General features: G+C 38.1%; 1 protein-coding gene across 1 annotated transcript in view; it reads right to left on the bottom strand.

Moving 5' to 3' along the window:
- Positions 1–16,954, bottom strand: part of SLC35G2 (solute carrier family 35 member G2) — a 31,805-nt gene extending 14,851 nt beyond the window's left edge. Inside the window, exon 1 of the mRNA XM_006216046.4 lies at positions 16,594–16,954. The gene's annotated coding sequence lies outside the window, so the exon portion shown is untranslated. The remainder of the gene's footprint in view (positions 1–16,593) is intronic.
- Positions 16,955–18,122: the final 1,168 nt, after the last annotated feature.

The raw sequence follows: 18,122 nt of genomic DNA, 5'->3' as shown, positions 1-18,122 counted from the left end.
AAGTATTACATTTCACTCAGACCTCTGATTTTTTAAAGTGCTCTTTCTGAGAAAACTTGAAGCCACAGAGAAGTCAGGAGCCATCATAGTTTGACTGCACCTCCTCCCACATCCATGCTAGGCAGGACTTTTCAGCACATCTCAAGTTTTCTGGATTGTGCACAGCTCGAGATGGCTCCTTTAATCTGTTATGTCTACTCCCTCAACAGATCTAGGCACCATCTTAAGGGAGCTTGCCAAGTCACATCCTCCTCTGTGGCCTGTGAGTTCCATGAAGGCAGGAGAGTTCTCATTCATATCTGTGTTCCTAGCACACAGAGTACATTTAACAAATGTTGATTGAACAAAAATACAGTCCTGAACTGCCTAGGCAAAACATTTTCTGACATAAATTGTAGCAATATTTTCTTAGATCAATCTCCCAAGGCAAAATAATTAAAAGCAAAAATAAACAAATGAGACCTAATCAAACCTAAAAGCTTTTGCACAGAAAGGAAACCATCAACAAAACAAAAAGACAACCTATGGAACAGGAGAAAATATTTACAAACAATGTAACTGACATGGGGTTAATACCCGAAATTTACAAACAGCTCATATCAATATCAAACTCAACTCATATCAATATCATATCAATATCAGCTCATAGCAATATCAACTCAATATCAAAAAAGCAAACAATCCAAACAAAAAAACAAGACCTAAATAGACATTTCTCCAAAGAAGACATACAGATGGCCAACAAGTACATGAAAAGATGTTCAACATCGCTGATTATTAGAGAAATGCAAATCAAAACCACAATGAGGTATCATCTCACACTGGTCAGAATGGCTGTCATCAAAAAGTCTACAAATAATAAATGCTGGAGAGGGTGTGGAGAAAAAGGAACACTCCTACACTATCGGTGGGAATGTCGTTTGGTGCAGCCATTATGGAAAACAGTATGGAGATTCCTTAAAAAAACAAAAATAGGCTTACTGTATGATCCAGCAATCCTACTCTTGGGTATATATTCAGAAAAAATCAAAAACTAATTCAAAATGCTATGTGCACCCCAGTGTTCATAGCAGCACTATTTATAATAGCCAAGACATAGAAATAACCCAAGTGCCCAACAACAGATGACTGGTTTAAGAAGATGTGAGAGATATATATGTATGTATATATATATATATATATATATATATATGTGTGTGTGTATGTATATATATATATACATACACATACATACACACACATTTTCTGGGTATATATATACCATTATATATATGTAATGGAATATTATTCAGCCATAAAAAGGATGAAATATTGCTGTTTACAGCAACATGGATAGACCTAGGGAATACCATGCTAAGTAAAGTAAGTCAGGCAAAGAAAGACAAATATTATATGATATCACTTATATGTGGAATCTAAAAATTAACACAAATGAATCTATATACAAAACAGTAACAGACTCACAGACGTAGAGTACAAACTTATGGTTACCAAAGGGGAAAGGGAGCAGGGGGAAGGGATAAATCAAGAGTATGGGATTAACAGATACAAACAACTATACATAAAATAGATAAGCAATAAGGATTTACTGTATAACATAGGGAACTATATTCAATATCTTATAATAACCTATAATGGAAAGTAATGTGAAAAATATATATAACTGAATCACTTTGCTATACACCTGAAACTAACACAATATTATAAATCAACTATACTTTAATTTTAAAAATGATTGTTTAATTACTTAGTACTTTTCATTTACACTAGCCAGAAGTGATTATCTTTCACATTTTAAATTTTTCAGAGTAAAAAAGATATAATTTAAGACTGGACTTTAAATTAGCTATAAACTTTTTCCCACATGATTTGTGGACATGATTGATGGTGGTTACTCTTAGGTATTTAGCCTAAAAGTGTTACATTGAGGGGTTCTTGAGGATGAATTCTGATCTTTACAGTCACATTATTGATTAGTAAGAAACTTGATATTTGGCTCAAATACTCATACGTTATAAAATTCTTCACTCTATCTATGAGCTTCCTGCTCTTGAGAAAAAATAATTTACTCTGAGAGTCTGAGGGACAGCAGTTTGTTAATTCTGGAATTTGATCTTGATGCTCTGACCCTCATAGTCCAGCCCTTCACTAGGGCTCACTTTTGTATTACTGTAGCAAAAGGTAACTTTTGTTTCTATAGCCAATGACTACATCTCCCAACCCTGCCAACAATCCCTCAAATGCATCTTCTTACTTTGAAGAATCAGGGAAGGAATGTGGATGAATCAGTCTAAATCCATCATCATCACTGTACTTTGCTTGTGACAGGTCGGTGGTGACATCCTGTGTGAGGATCACCCCCTGCAGTGCTGCCAGATGCACAGCAGCACCAGAACTAGATGACAGCTCATTCACTCCAGGCGAGAAGAGGTTCGGGCACACTAGGCTGAATGATAAGCTCCTCAACACGTTAGCTAGCATCAGGGATATACTTAGGTGAGAAAGGATCCTTATTCTGGGCTGAATAGCAGAAGCTACCGAAGATAATGTGGGTCAAGGCTCCTTAGATGGGCTGAGATAAGCTGAAGCTGGGGATGTGGCTGACTGAGTTGGGGGTGAAGGCTGCTTAGTTGAACTATGAAAAGCAATGTATACCAGACTCCAGAATGGGCCAGGCTGGGAGAAACAAGGTAGAATGTGGTGAGGTAAGGAGAGAGATGATGGGATGGATATAGGGTAGGAGAGAAGCAGGAAGGAGAAGTAGAGAGATGCACCAAACAAGAGGCTTAGCCCAGGTTTGAGTTGGAGACTTAGCTGACAGTTCTAGGGCAGAAAGGTAGGGAAGGGATAGCCAGGGGGCTATCAGCTATGCAGGAGCTGCCAGGAGTCAACAGCTGGCTCTGGGAGGGACAAAGATTGAGAAAAAGGAAATAATTAAATTTTTAAGAGCAGAAGGTAAAAAGGAAAGGGGTGAAAAGGGGTAGGCAGGGATGAGAGTTATTGGTCTGACTGGAGCTGGGCTAAATATTCTATCTTGCCATCAGCTTGGAAACACTGGGTGTGTCAGTTGCTGTGTAGGCAAAATTGAAATGAGAAGCCTGTCTCCTCTATACTCAATAGCAAATGACTTTAGTAGAGTCTAATGAACCATGCATACAAGGAAAGAAAAAGGTTAACTGAGGTTGAAAAAAAAAAGCCTTATGCGGCAGTTTTCAAACAAGCAGGTTGACTTGGCTTGTGTGACGGTGATGATGCCTGATTTGGAGCAGAGCAATTTGTGTTGTACCATTTTAAAATCCATTCTGGCATACTGTGATGAATGTGCTGGCTGACAGCTAAGAACCTGCTGGAATGCAAGAGTCTTTCACCATTTATAATCGACACTTCCCCTTCCAGGAAAGAGCCTTTCTAATCTCTGAAGCAGTGGACTTATCAATTTGCATAAAAAATGCCTTTCTTAATGAACACATATTTATCATCTACCACTTACTTTCCTACTGTCTTAAACAAAAAAATCAGAATTAGTTTGCAGTAAATCAGCACCTTTAAATTCAGGGTGAATCTGTGAAGAGAGGCAGGGAGCCATCACTAGAAGGGGGAGGGGAAGGAATAAAATGATCCTTTTCAGTTTCCATGATCTCTTTTGTTTGCATCTAAGTGGTTAAATCACCAATTAGGTTAGATGCTAATTAAATGTAAAACAGACCACAGGAGTGTTCTGATATGCTTGTTAAAGTTGTACTTATTGGTTACTTATTCTTTACCGAATTCTCATAAGAGAAGATCAAATAGCTAAGCTGAATTCAAAGAAGCCTGCCAACCCCCCAGGTCTTGTACCAGTCTCTGAACAAAAAGGAACACCCAGGATCAACAGAGTCTACTCTCAAATCCCTCAAACACTAGATATACCACCTGCTCACATTTGCCCTGTTCTTGCTGCTGTTTATCCATGAGAAAGCCAAGCCTGAAATCCCTCTTGAGGCCAAGACTTATGGAAAAGCCAAACGAATTAGTTCAAAATTTTACACCCTTGATTTAATTTAATCATAACTGATTATACATACCTACACAGCACTCAATGAAATTACAACTCCGTCACATCTCTCCATATATCACATTTCATTAGACTCAACTAACATAAAGCAATTGAAAGATGGTGACCAGACTAAACCATAAGTCAGACCAAACCATAAGTCAAATTTTGAATGAATCTTGACAACATCTGGTTGTTTAAGTGGCATACCTAGGTTTATTTAAATCATTCCACTTCTTTTACATCTGTTAGAGAATACACACAAAAATATAATGCTACTGCAAAGCTGAAAAAAGAGTGTATAAAGTCCCATCCTTGGCAGGGACATTATATATACAGGAAAAACACAGTATGATCTATCTCATCAAGAGTTAATTCTACAGTAACATGTACCAGAATTTAAAATGTGTGAGCTTTTGACCCAGCAATGCCATTTCCAGGAATATCTCTTAAGGAGATCACTAGTAAAGTATATAAAGATGGCAAGCAAGGATATTCATTATGGCTTTCTTTATACAATAAAAACTTAGAATTAACCTACTTGTCTTTTAATGAGGGACCTGATAAATAAAAATATCAATGCAATATTATGCAGTCATCCAAAAACATAATGTATATGTATGTATATTGACATAAAAAATCTTCAAGTCACATTGCTAAGTAAAAAGAAAGATATAAAAGAGTATTCATGATATGACTCTACTTATATAAAACAATTTACATTTATACTTGTGGATGGTAAAATTTCAATCATTCAGTATTTTCTTCTTTTTACTTTTTTGTTCAATTTCCCATGGAAGCATGCATTTACTTCACAATCGGGGGGCGGGGGTGGGAATCAAGCTATTTTCATCAGAGGAGAAAAATCATTACTCTGTATTTTCAGTCAAACCAGAATAGTCAGCCAAGAAGCCAAAAGTAGCTTTTATATTTCTGTGCCTTCTGTTGAAAGGAAAACTGTCGATAAACAGACCATATTAAAGACAGAAACTGGATGGATGATGTCTAGAACTTGAACCAAAACAGAGGTGAAATACTACATAAACTAACGAGGATGCCTTTATTATACATACTGTTTGAAAGAATTAATTTGTTGTGCACATACGATGCATGTATTACTATATTTTCATGACAAACAAAAAAATTAATGTGGATTCCAAATGGCAGCAAAATATATAATTGTCATTGGTTTTTCTTACAAAAGTTACCACTCTATAAATCTTCATGTTAATGTGGAAAAATCTGACCTGAACAGATGGACCTCGTGCTGTTTTCTAAAACACAGACAGATTTTTGATCTTCTGCACCAGGAAATGAAGACAGCACTAAAACAGCACATACTATCATCCATCTCCTAGAATCTCAATTTAAGAAACTGCTAATAAAAGCAATACTTCCCTCTTTAGAAATATAGTACAGTGATACGTTTCTCCCTTAATGGAATGAGCTCTTGATATAGTAACAAGACATAGTGGAGTATTTGTGACAATGGAGGTGCTGGCTGACTGATCACTAAACTGCACCAATCTCACTGTGGTTCTTGGCAGGTGGCAGCATTTGGCTGCCTCCATCCAAGTTTCTCATGGAAGGCACAGTCCTGAGGGCTGCCACTCTGCCTGGTTAAATCTTCATCTTATTAGCCCAAGGGCCTCTTTTCCTTGAGTAGCTTCGCAGGAGCAGTTTCACAATAGGTACCCTTGGGCTTGAAATCCCAATAAAGGACTCTAGGTCAAGTAATTAGGAACTTTTGTGGTTTCTTCCTGCTCTACCACTTTCTAGCTGTGTAATGTAAGGCTGTGAGAAGGCTAGTGGAGCCAGCAAGACTGCGAGTGTTCATGTAAAATAGTATTTTATAAACTGTTGTCCTCCAGAAAACAGATATTAGTAATATGTTTTAAATAATCGAGATCAAGTTCTTGGAAAGTCATCTTCATCCTTCATTAATTGAGGCAAAATGGTGATAATGATATTATATAATATGTACATACATTAAAATATATGGCTTTATACAGTATTTACATTGACATATATATATATATTTAATATAGGGTAACCATAGATCATATTATAATAATATATATAAAATTAAAGACCGTAAGAGTTGAAAAACACTGTTCCTATGTATTTGCTCTGGGGTCACTAATTAATTCCCTCTTCCATATGACACCGTTTCAGTATCAGGAACTACTATTTTCTACCCTCCCCAGCCCAAATCTCCCACCATGAGTTTTCCCTTTTCCAAACTGAAAATCTCCTCTTTTTCAAATTATTCCATGTGTAATCATGGTTTTCAGTCTTCTCACCATCTTAACCACTCTTCTCTGAACACATACCAGTTTCTATGAACTCTCCTATTCAGGAGATCCTGTTTCTATGAGGGCAGCCTGAGATCACACCAGCTATGCTCGCAGCCTCACACATTTATTTTTATTCCTTCATTCAGTCAATATTTACTGAGTACTTATAATGTAGAAGGCACTGTGCTAAGACATTATGAGAGATAAAGTTGAGAAAACATAAGCTTTCTCTTAAAGAACTTACATGTTCATTTGGGAGATAAGAAATATGGTAACGAGTACACACGACAGACACAAGTGCTATACATGTTAGAGGAAGGAAATTATACAATTAAATATGTATTTGCTTTAACATCAGAGCACTAGAGAACAAAGCAAAAGTAATGACAGTTTCAGACTAGACCTATTTTGGTTTGGGATAGCGTAAGAATTGGTAAAAAGCAGCAGGTTGGGATTTAAGCAACATTAAGAGAGAAATTTCACGATTAGGAGATTACACACAGGTTCAGAAGACACAAAGGGTTTGTATTTTTACCCTTAAGAGCTCTGATAATAGGATCAATAATCATTTATCCAGAGTGATTTACATGCAACTTTATAGAGAGGCATAAATAAATAAATAAATAGACAGACAGACAGACAGACAGACAGACTACCACGTACCAGGCTTGTATCAAATGCTTTATGTGTATTATTTCACTTAATCCCAGAACAACCTCAACAGGGTATGCATCCTTATTAGACCCTCTTATATTCCAAAAAAAAAAAAAAAACTTAAGTGAAGATCAGCAAGGTTCAGTGACTTGCCCAAGCTTACAAAGGTGCTTATTATGACAGCCAAACTTCAAATCCAGGCTGTCACCTCTTACCCCAACTTGAGGCTGTCAACTACTTACTACCCAACAAAGCAATCTCTGGCAAACTCCCACCCACATCCCAACAACATTCCTGGTGAACTACTCGCAGAAGCCTCTCACTGAACAATCTGTTCCTCCTCTGGGTTCAAGAACACTTTCTACAGGGCTCTGTTATAATCCTTGATGTAAAGTATCACTGTGAGTTGCATATGTAACACTAACCCCTGATAAAGTGTTACTGCTCCAAGAACAGAGATTACTTCTTTATCTTCTTAGTACCCCCAGGCCTTAGGGCAATACCAGACTTAACAAAAGCTGGGAGAATGAATGAGTCCTCTGGCATAGCTGGCCCACTTTGGAGAAAGTCACCCTTTTAACCAGAGACCTCTAATTCTGAGTCTAATTAGTCGTGGTGAGGAGCTTTGGTTGCCACAATTCTGCAACCTAACTCTCTTCTGTCTCTTAACTCTAAATTAAGGGAATCCAAGAAGTAATGTGAGTATCTGGCTTTAGTCCACCACCACGCTCAGCAGCCTTATATACCTTTGGGATCCTCACCACCATTTAAAACAATGGCTCAGTCAGAGTTATACAGAAACCAGAGGCAAAATAAATTAGAATTCAATTACCTAGTATTTCTACTTTCCTTCAAGTTTTTAAAGTAAAATTCAGAGTTCAGTAAAGTTGCTGATATTTTGGGGTCTTAAATAAAAGGAAAGAGACACAAAGCAAGTGATTTTGTTAAGTCAGGAAATGATTAAATGAAACACGCATGTGGATTGAGTTCATATATAATTATAACTATGAAATAGTGTTAACTGTGCATTATATATGCCCATTGATCATGTACAATTCTCCTACAGTGGTGACTTTAAGAGAAACCAGAGTGAATAAGTATTTAGCATGTATAATGTTATATAAGTGCCAAAAAATTTTAATTATATATGTATATTAACATTTATAGGGCAAAATAAAGTTTTGGTCCACTGAAGAAAAAAAGCTCAGGGATCTCAGCTCATCTCTGAGATTCCCCTACCAAGTAGAAGAGTGTTTCCTGTGTCCAGAATAGAGGTAGATGGATGAAAAGTGAGAAAGGAGGGGCAATGGGATGAATATCAGTCTCCTTCCCACACCCAAGCCAGTGGCCAAGACACAGTGACTTTTAAAGCAACATTTTGGTTACTTAGAGAATTTATTGTTAAGGGCAGAATGGCAAAAAAACAGAAACAAAAACAAACTGTGTGGTGATAGAGGATACTATGCCTGATTCTATAATCAAAATAAATGCAGGAGAAACATGAAATAAGAAGGAGGATATAGCAGTGACCCATAACATCCTGGAATTGTGACCTACCAGAGTGTTTAAGAATATCATCCCTGGATCATGTGGTAGGTCTATTTTTAGTCTTTTGAGGAATCTCCATACTGTTTTCCACAATGACTGCACCAACCTGCATTCCCACCAACAGTATAGGAGGGTTCCCTTTTCTCCGCACCATCTTCAGCATTCATCGTTTGTGGACTGTTCAATGATGGCCATTCTGACTGGTGTGAGGTGATACCTCATTGTAGTTTTGATTTGCATTTCTCTGATAATTAGCGATATTGAGCATTTTTTCATGTGCCTATTGGCCATTCATATGTCTTCATTGGAGAATTGCTTGTTTAGGCCTTCTGCCCATTTTCAGATTGGGTTGTTTGTTTGTTTTTTTGTTTTTTTTTTTTTTTTTTACATTTTTTATTGATTCATAATCATTTTACAGTGTTGTGTCAAATTCCAGTGTTCACAATTTTTCAGTCATTCATGGACATATACACACTCATTGTCACATTTTTTTCTCTGTGATTTATCATAACATTTTGTGTATATTTCCCTGTGCTATACAGTGTAATCTTGTTTATCTATTCTACAATTTTGAAATCCCAGTCTATCCCTTCCCACCCTCTACACCCCCCCCCCGCTTTTTTTTATTAAGTTGTGTGAGCTGTTTATATATTCTGGAAGTCAAGCCCTTGTCAGTCTCATCTTTTGCAAATATTTTCTCCCATTCCGTAGGTTGTTGTTTTGTTTTGCTTATGGTTTCCTTTGCTCTGCAAAAGCTTATAAGTTTAATTAGGTCCCATCTGTTTATTTCTATTGCTTGGTTAAACTGCCCTAGGAGAACATTGCTGAGATGTATGTCAGATAATGTTTTGCCTATATTTGCTTCTAGGAGAGTTATAGTGTCTTGTTGTATGTTTAAGTCTTTAAGCCATTTTGAGTTTACTTTTGTGTATAGTGTGAGGGAGTATTCTAACTTCATTTATTTACATGCAGCTGTCCAGTTTTCCCAACACCATTTGCTGAAGAGACTGTCTTTATTCCATTGTATGTTCTTGCCTCCTTTGTCAAAGATCAATTGACCAAAAGTTTGTGGGTTCATTTCTGGGCTAACTAAAAATAGACTTACCATATGATCCAGCAATCCTACTCCTGGGCATATATCCAGAGGGAACCTTAATTCAAAAAGACATCTGCACCCCAATATTCATAGCAACACTATATACAGGAGCCAAGACATGGAAACAACTTAAATGTCCATCGACAGATGACTGGATAAAGAAGTTGTGGTATATTTATACAATGGAATACTACTCGGCCATAAAAAATAAAATAATGCCATTTGCAGCAACATGGAAGGCCCTGGAGAATGTCATTCTAAGTGAAGTAAGCCAGGAAGAGAAAGGAAAATACTATATGATATCATTCATATGTGGAATCAAAAAAAAAGAACTTATTTACAAAACAGAAACAGACTCATAGACAAAGAAAACAAACTTACGGTTACTAGGGGGGAAGAGGGTGGGAAAGGATAAATTAAGAGTTCAAGATTTGCAGATACTGACTGGTATATATAAAACAGATAAACAAGTTTATACTGTATAGCACAGGGAACTATATTCAATATCTTGTAGTAGCTTACAGTGAAAAAGAATATGAAAATGAATATACGTATATTCATGTATGACCAAAGCATTGTGCTGTACACAAGAAATTGATACAACATTGTAAACTGACTATAGTCCAATTTTAAAAAGAAGTAACAACAACAACAACAAAAAGAATATCATCCCTGGTACAAAGTGACCTCAGCAAGGAAAATGAGACAAGACTCTCATCACTAATGAAATGTTTAAAACTGCTTGGGGGAAAACGAGGGCCTGGTTAGAATATAATTAATCCTATCATCTTTTCTCACCTACAAATTCTAATCCCAAACCAGAAAGTTATATTTCTACTCAGGTCACCAGGAGGCAAAGACTCAAGCACCTAATAACTAGGGAGGATCTAATACCAATTATGATAACCACAAAATCTCAGATTGCTAGGTAGGCCAACAATTGCTGAGATCAGCTAGGAGATCTGAAGTGTGGATAGCAATACTACCCAACTTAAAAGTTACAGGGCAGGGAGGGGAAATCTAGAGGTGAGGGAGTGGGAAGTACAAACCGTTGAGTGTAAGACAGGCTATAGGGATACATTGTACAACATGGGGGTATAGCCAATATTTTGTAATAACTGTAAATGGAGTGTAACCTTTAAAAATTGTATAAATAAGTAAATAAATAAGTAAATAAATAAATATTTTAAGTTACTGGGGAATTCAGCTATTCATTTGAATTAAAATACTGTGAAAATTAATTTTACAAGCTCCAGTTAAACCTATGTTTGATTATATTCAGCATATTTACATCTATATATATTCTCTTAACTTCAATAAGTCCTTGAAAAGACCCCAAATTATATAAAAGTATGAAAAAATGTATGATTAATTAATCTGTCAAACCCCCTGCCAGTCTCCCCAAATACTATTTTCTTATGTGACTAACTATACTAAGTCCCATTTCTGATAGCTAAAAGAGAATTGTCAGTCCATACTAATTAAATGAAACTAGCATAATCATTGCCTCTCTTCAGTTTGGGTCCCTAAGCTCACAACTACCCACCTCCTGACTAGAGCTGACTGACAGGTCTATGAACACAAATAGACAAAGCCTATAAGATCCTGTTTAGAAACAGAACTGGTGACTATCTAAATACAGTGATTCTAAGTTCTAGTCCTTGGTAATTTAACTGTGCTCCTTCTCTCACTAAAGAATATTTTTATAATCTTGGGGTGGGGATTGGGGTGGTGTTCTAAGTGTAACACCAATGTCAAACATCACAAAAGGAAGACTGACAAATCTGACTCCAGGAATATTTAAATCTTCTGTGCAAAAACGATAACAGAAAAAAAATTTAATGACAAACTAAAAACGACAATAACAACAAAGGATCAACATCTTTCATCCAAAATGGGCTTTCAAAAACTCAAGAAAATTGTGCAAAAGCTATGATTAAGTAATTCACAACAAAAGAAGAAATTCAGATAACCAACAAAAATATGGAAAGAGGCACAATTTCTATAAAAACTCACAGAAACAAGAATTAAGAGTGAAATATCTGTTTTTACGTCTTAGGGAAAATGGAAAAGGCAGATTATCTTTAATATAATCGAGTAAAGAATCTAGAACATTGTGCACTATTGTTTGCAGAGCAAATTGTTACAAGATTTTTGGAGGGCAGACAATATGCACCAAAATGCAAAATGTGCATTCTCCTAACCCATCAATTTCACTTAGGAATTTACTTTAAGGTAATAACACCATTACACAGAGCTATATAAAAGAATGTTCAACATAACATTGTTTTTATCATCCAAAAGGTGTAAATAATCTAAATGCACTTAAAAACTGGATATTGATTAATTCAATACTTAACATGTATCAAATGGGAAGACACCCTATCTTATGTGAAAAAATAGAAAAATAGATATAATCTCATTCTATTTATGATATACCAAGCTTTTTAAAAAACATTCTTTTTCTTTACAATTTTCAAAAGTTTCACACACATGATTTCATATAATCCCATAATAACTCTTCCCACCCCTTTATTGTCCTTCTTCCTACCCTCTCTCTGGTGGTAACCACTACTTTGTTCTCCGTATCTGCGACTTTGCTTCTTTTTTTGTTTTATTCACTAGTTTGTTGAATTTGCTAGATATATAAGTGATATATGATACACCAAGTTTAAGAGGCACATTTTTTCGCATTTCCAAAGTCAAAATGGGGGGGAGGGGATGGCTCAAAGAGCTAGAGCGCGTGCTTAGCATGCATGAGGTCCTGGGTTCGATCCCTGGTGCCTCCTCTAAAAATAAATAAGTAAACCTAATTACTGCCTCCCCCACCAAAAAAAAAAAAAAAAAAAAAAAAAAAAAAAAAAGCCCTAACACATGGGGAAAATCCAAAGTCAAAATGTATCTTTTAATTGACAACATCTTACAATCACTGAAATATATATTTATTTATGAATTAAATAACCCAGAAATATTTATTCCAAACTAATATTCATGGTTACCTGTGGAGACTGGCTTACTAGAGGGCTTTTATTTTCTACCCTGGTATTGTTTCCATTTTTTTTATCATCAGCAATATTTAAAATTTCATCTATAAAAACAATAAAATGATTCTCATTTGGCTGTTTTAAAATGTTTTTAAACCTCGGGAAGAAAATAATACAGAGGAGTTCATCAATGCTAAATAACCATTTTTTTGTATTTTGGAAAAAGTTATTTTGATCCATAATGGTTGCCAAAAACCAGTATTTGGGTTTTGTTTTTTCAAGGCATATGGCCAACCTTATGTGGATGCACATTCTTATAAACCTCAGTAACATGAACTCCTAACTTGGCAAAAGTGGACTTTGTCATATTTTCTTTCATCTGCAAAAAACACTCTAAAATATAGTAGATCATCATTAGTACAGAGGGGTGAAAGACTGATGTAAATGTGAGAAATTACAAGGGTAAAAGATATATTTAACTACATAAAAACTGAAATTTTCTATACAGCATGAAGTATCATAAAGTTTAAAAGTGAAAAAGCAAGAAAAAAATTGCAACATGCATAACAGTCCTTAGTATACAAAGATCTCTTACAAATAAGGAGAAAATATAAGCAACCCAATAGAAAAATAAAGATATGAACTGGAAGCTTACAAAACAGAAATAAGTATGACCAATAAATAGATTTAAAAAGACGTTCTTTTCTGCTTATCCAATTGGAAAATAACCTGATTTTGGTGATAGTGTGGGGATATTGACATTCTAAATCAGTGTTTATACTGGATTATACTGGTATACTTTTCTATAGCACAATCTAGAAACACAGTTCTAGATTGTTCTAAATGTTTCTTGAATATCCTTATATCTGGCATTACTGTGTATCCTGAGAACATACTAAAGAATAAAAGAGACAAAAGAGGAGACAGGAAATAATAGAACAAATAAATAAATGTATCAAAAAATAAAATGTACATATCCATAGAACCATCGATTTCACTTCTAGGAGTTTTTTCTAAAAATATAATCAAATAAATGCACAAATGTTTGTTCAAAGACAGTTGAAGAACTATTTAATAACAGCAAAAATTGGAAATACATAAATGTTCATTGTTATGAGACTGTTTAAATAACTTATGTTCTGCCCATATAGTGTACTATTACACAACACTTAATAATGATGACCTTGTTTTATATGTATTGGTTTGAAAGATTAATGATGAAATATATAGTGAAAATGCAACCAACAGAAGATTGGTCTATTTTAAAAGGCATGTGTGTGCACTCCAATGTTCACAGCAGCACTATTTACAATAGCCAAGACATGGAAGCAACCTAAATGTCCATCAAGTAGATGAATGAATAAAGAAGATGTGGTCAATATATACAGTGGAATATTAATTACTCAGCCATAAAAAAAAATGACATGCCATTTGCAGCAACATGGATGGACCCAGAAATTATCATATTAAGTAAAATCAGTCAGACAGAGAAAGACAAATATCATATATCACTTATACATGGAATCTAAAAAAAGAATGATATAAATAAACTTATTTACAAACCAGAAATAGACACACAGACATAGAAAACAAACTACAGTTACCAAAGGAGAAAGAATTAGGGGGGAGGGATAAATTAGGAATTTGATATTAACATATACACACTACTATATCTAAAATAGATAAACAACAAGGACCTATTATATAGCACAGGTAACTATATTCAATACTTTGTAATAATCTATATGGAAAAGAATCTGAAAAAGAATATATACAGGTATATGTATATGTATAGCTGAATTACTTTGCTGTACACCTGAAACTAACAAATTGTAAATCAACTATACTTCAATTAAAATAAATAAATAAATAAAATGCATGTGTTTATCTAAAAGAAAATCTGTTTACAGTGGTTTTCTCTGGTTTTATGTATTTCTTTTTTAGGGGGGAGGTAATTAGATTTATTAATTAGGTAATTAGGTTTACTTACTTATTTATTTTTAATTTATGTTTAAATGGAGATACTGGGAATTGAAGCCAGGACCTCGCACATGCTAAGCACATACTCTATCACTCTCCCCAGTTTTATATATTTCTTATCAGCTAAATTTCTTACAGTGAACATACCTTTTATGAAAGAAAGACCAGAGATATCCAATGTTTTGAAAAATAAATATGTGATCTTTACAGAGTTCACAAACCATATGCCACCAGTATATTTGAAATTGCCAACATAATGTTACATCTTAGTCATATTTTGTTTAGATCATAACTTTCCATAAGATTACTGGCTAGCTATTGTTCTGTATTAAATTTTCCTCCTTTTTGTTTAAACTTCCTTTAGGAACATCTTTTTGTATCAGTATCAATTTTACACATTTCTAGACTAGCTTTGTTCTGTAATTAAAATGTGCAAATACTTAACTGCTCAGCAAAATAGCCAACACTTTAATCCACAGGTTCTATGACTTGGAAACAGATGATTATGAAAGTTAACGGTTCTGCAGAGTTCAGAAACACTAACGGTGTCAAAAAATAAAGATGGATTACAAAAAGCTCTGGAAAAACATACGACTTGTAGTGTGCGATGGTGCTGGAAAAGGATGAGTGTGTTTACATGTACGTAATGTTTGTATGCATATATACACATACGTGCATCCTACATATGCTATGCATACGCATGCATGAGAGTTCATGTTTACGCTCGTCGTGTGTACTCAAATGTAAGTAATTAAACTTGTTACGCATATGCTTTATCTGCACCGCCAGGATGAAACACATTTGCCTTCACGTTATCTTCAGGAAACCAGCATCAACCCATCTGCAAAGGGTTTCAGTGTCGAGCCAGCGCCACTCTGGCCACAGGCTTTGGAGACCGCTATTTCTGGCCAAAGCGGAGTAGACCCTCAAGGCAGGACGCGGCCCTGGAAGCACTGACGAAGGCGCTTGCGACACTTCAGCACCACGGACACAGGCAACCCCAATCAAGTCCTTTAGAGCGGTACAGCCAGCGGAGACCATCCCCTCCCCAGGCGCCCCCCAGCCCTCTCTGCCCAGTGCGTCACTATCTCCGGGCCCTCGACCGTCACTCAGATGCCAGTTTTCGGTCCCGCTACTCGCCAAGCCCGGCAAAAGCCTGGACGAAGATGCAAGTCCGTGCAGCACCCTACTCGCCTGGACAAGACTCTCGTTCCTGCTAGCCCAAGCCACCCTTGCATCCTCCTCTCTCAAAAGAGGCCAAACGGGCGCACGTGGCGTAGAAATCCTACGGCCCAGAGGCCGGTCGGGGAGGGGTCATGTTTTCCTCCCCGGAGCTGCGAGAGGCTGAGTGGACTTGCCCTGCGCCTCCAGCCGCCACACTTGGCCGTGGCCTGGCCCTTCCTGCAATACCCCATGTCCTCGCCTTTCGTTGGGGAAAGATTTCTCCGAACCGTTTATTTTCCGCGAAATCTCAACCCATGTAGACTGGCGTCCAAGAGTCGGAGACAGACAACAAAGTAAAGGAAAATACTAATTCTTGGCCAAATTTCTAAAACCATCCAGCATTCTTTAAAGTTTTTATTTGAAATTGATCCCATGGCGCCACAGGGACTCACCCTTGTTTGAGAGGGCTCCTGGGCGAGAGGAAAGCTATAGCCCCTGGCCTTTATCATGGAGGCTGGGGAAGGACCTATTCCTGCGACGGTGGCAGGAAACGGGGGGGCTGGGGCCATGGCTGATGCTGATCCTACCGACCCTGTAACCAGGTTTTCCAAGAGAGCAGTGCAGGGAAGTCTGGGCCCCGCGGCCTCCTAGGCGTGGAGCAGAGCCCTGAGAAGGATTGAGAAGGGGGCGGGGCGCTTCGCCCCCTTCCCGGCCCAACCCCAAAAGAGGGACTCTGCCCCTTAAGTGCCTCGGCTAACAGCGGGTGTGGGGGGCAGCCCGGTAGTCAGGGTCAAGGTCCATTCCGCTGCTGCCGACCGGCTGCTGGGGCCCGGTTACCTGTGTGTCGCGGCGAGGAAGGCGCGCCCAGTGCTCCAGCCGGGGCTGCCCGCTGCCGTGAGCCTGATCCAGGCTCTGAGCCCGCAGATGCCGCCGCGCGCTTCGCCAGGAAAACCGCGGCCTGGGCGGCTGAGGCCGCCTGGCGGGGCTGGGAGAGGGGCGCCGCCAGCGCGGATACTGCGCCTGCGCTCTCCGCGGCTCCCTCCGCCCCCCACCAGCAGGTATCCCGCTTGGAAGACCACGAGGGACCTCCTCTACCCGCGAGGGAGGGTCCAGGCGCCCGGAAGCTGCCTGCCAGGACCCCTTTAGCTTATGGCTTTAGAGACCCGGTTTGAAGCAATCGCCAGTCAGCCGGGGTGACGTGGTCCTCTGGAAGGGGGCAGGGAGGCAGCCTCAGTCTATTTCGAGCCGTCTGCGTTTAAAAGTCGCAGGTCGATTCCTTGATATTTAATATATGTCTAACATCAGTAAATCATGATCCGGAAAGGTCTCCAGGCATCCCCGACTCCACTTGGCATTTTACCTATGAGGTCTCTGAGGGAAGGGTCTTGAAGTTGAAGAGCTGGTTCCTGGACTCAGGTCTATATACCCTAATCTCACGCTGAATGAATAGTTTCTGGGAAACAGACCTAGTCATCAAGCAATGGACTAGATGAGTCAAGAGGACAGGCAAGAAGGCCATTTCCATAGGCCAGGCAAAAAAGGGTGAGAAGGTGCTTGCTGTGGAAAAAAGACAGGATGTGACTGCTGGTTTTTCCTCTGTCCCTCCAGATTCACTCACTGCCCTGTTCTGTGACTCAGGGATGATCTGTATGGACTACATCACCTGTCTTCTGGCTTTTGCCTGGTTTGAGCCAATCAGAGGCACGTGTAGAAGATCACAGGGCAAGAAGTTACTCAGGACCTCCCCACTACACTTTCAGAGGGCCACTCTGTTAGCAATGGCTGTATTCTTCATCTGAAGCCATTACTCCAATCTTGTGGCCCTCTCCTACAGTTCTTTCTCATTTCTGTTTACCACTTGTTGCCCTTTCCCCTGAAGGCCTGGGGCTGGTAATGGCTCCCAAAGGTTTCCTTTAACCCTGCCCACACCTTTTAAAATAGTCCTTTCGTTAAAATCTCAACTATTCTCTGGATGTGTCATGCCATCTTTATTCTACCATTCCAGGACACAGTAATAGATTTTCCTTCACTGTGGTTGGGAAGATGCATAAGGAAAAAAAAAATAGTGTGAAAGAAAGATGGGACATTTAATAGGTGAGATGTCTGCCAGAGTTATCTTGGGCTCCAGGCAGCCATCATGCTAGGTGGTCTCCCCACTGAGTCCCCCAGCCTGAGGACATCAAAGACAGTTTGAGTAGACCCAAGAATGGAATTCAGACTACTCATAATCAATAGTTCACAAAAGGGCTGGGGACATCTGGGTGTCCAGCATAACAGAACTTTCGGGTGCCTCTTAATGTGAAGAGACAATCTAGATCTTTATGGAGCAAGTGCTGGTGCTCTCTAAAATACAGCTGGGCTGCATT

Source organism: Vicugna pacos, chromosome 1 (genome assembly GCF_048564905.1).
Source record: "Vicugna pacos chromosome 1, VicPac4, whole genome shotgun sequence".
NCBI lineage: Eukaryota > Metazoa > Chordata > Mammalia > Artiodactyla > Camelidae > Vicugna > Vicugna pacos.
This window is presented reverse-complemented; position numbering and strand designations above follow the sequence as displayed.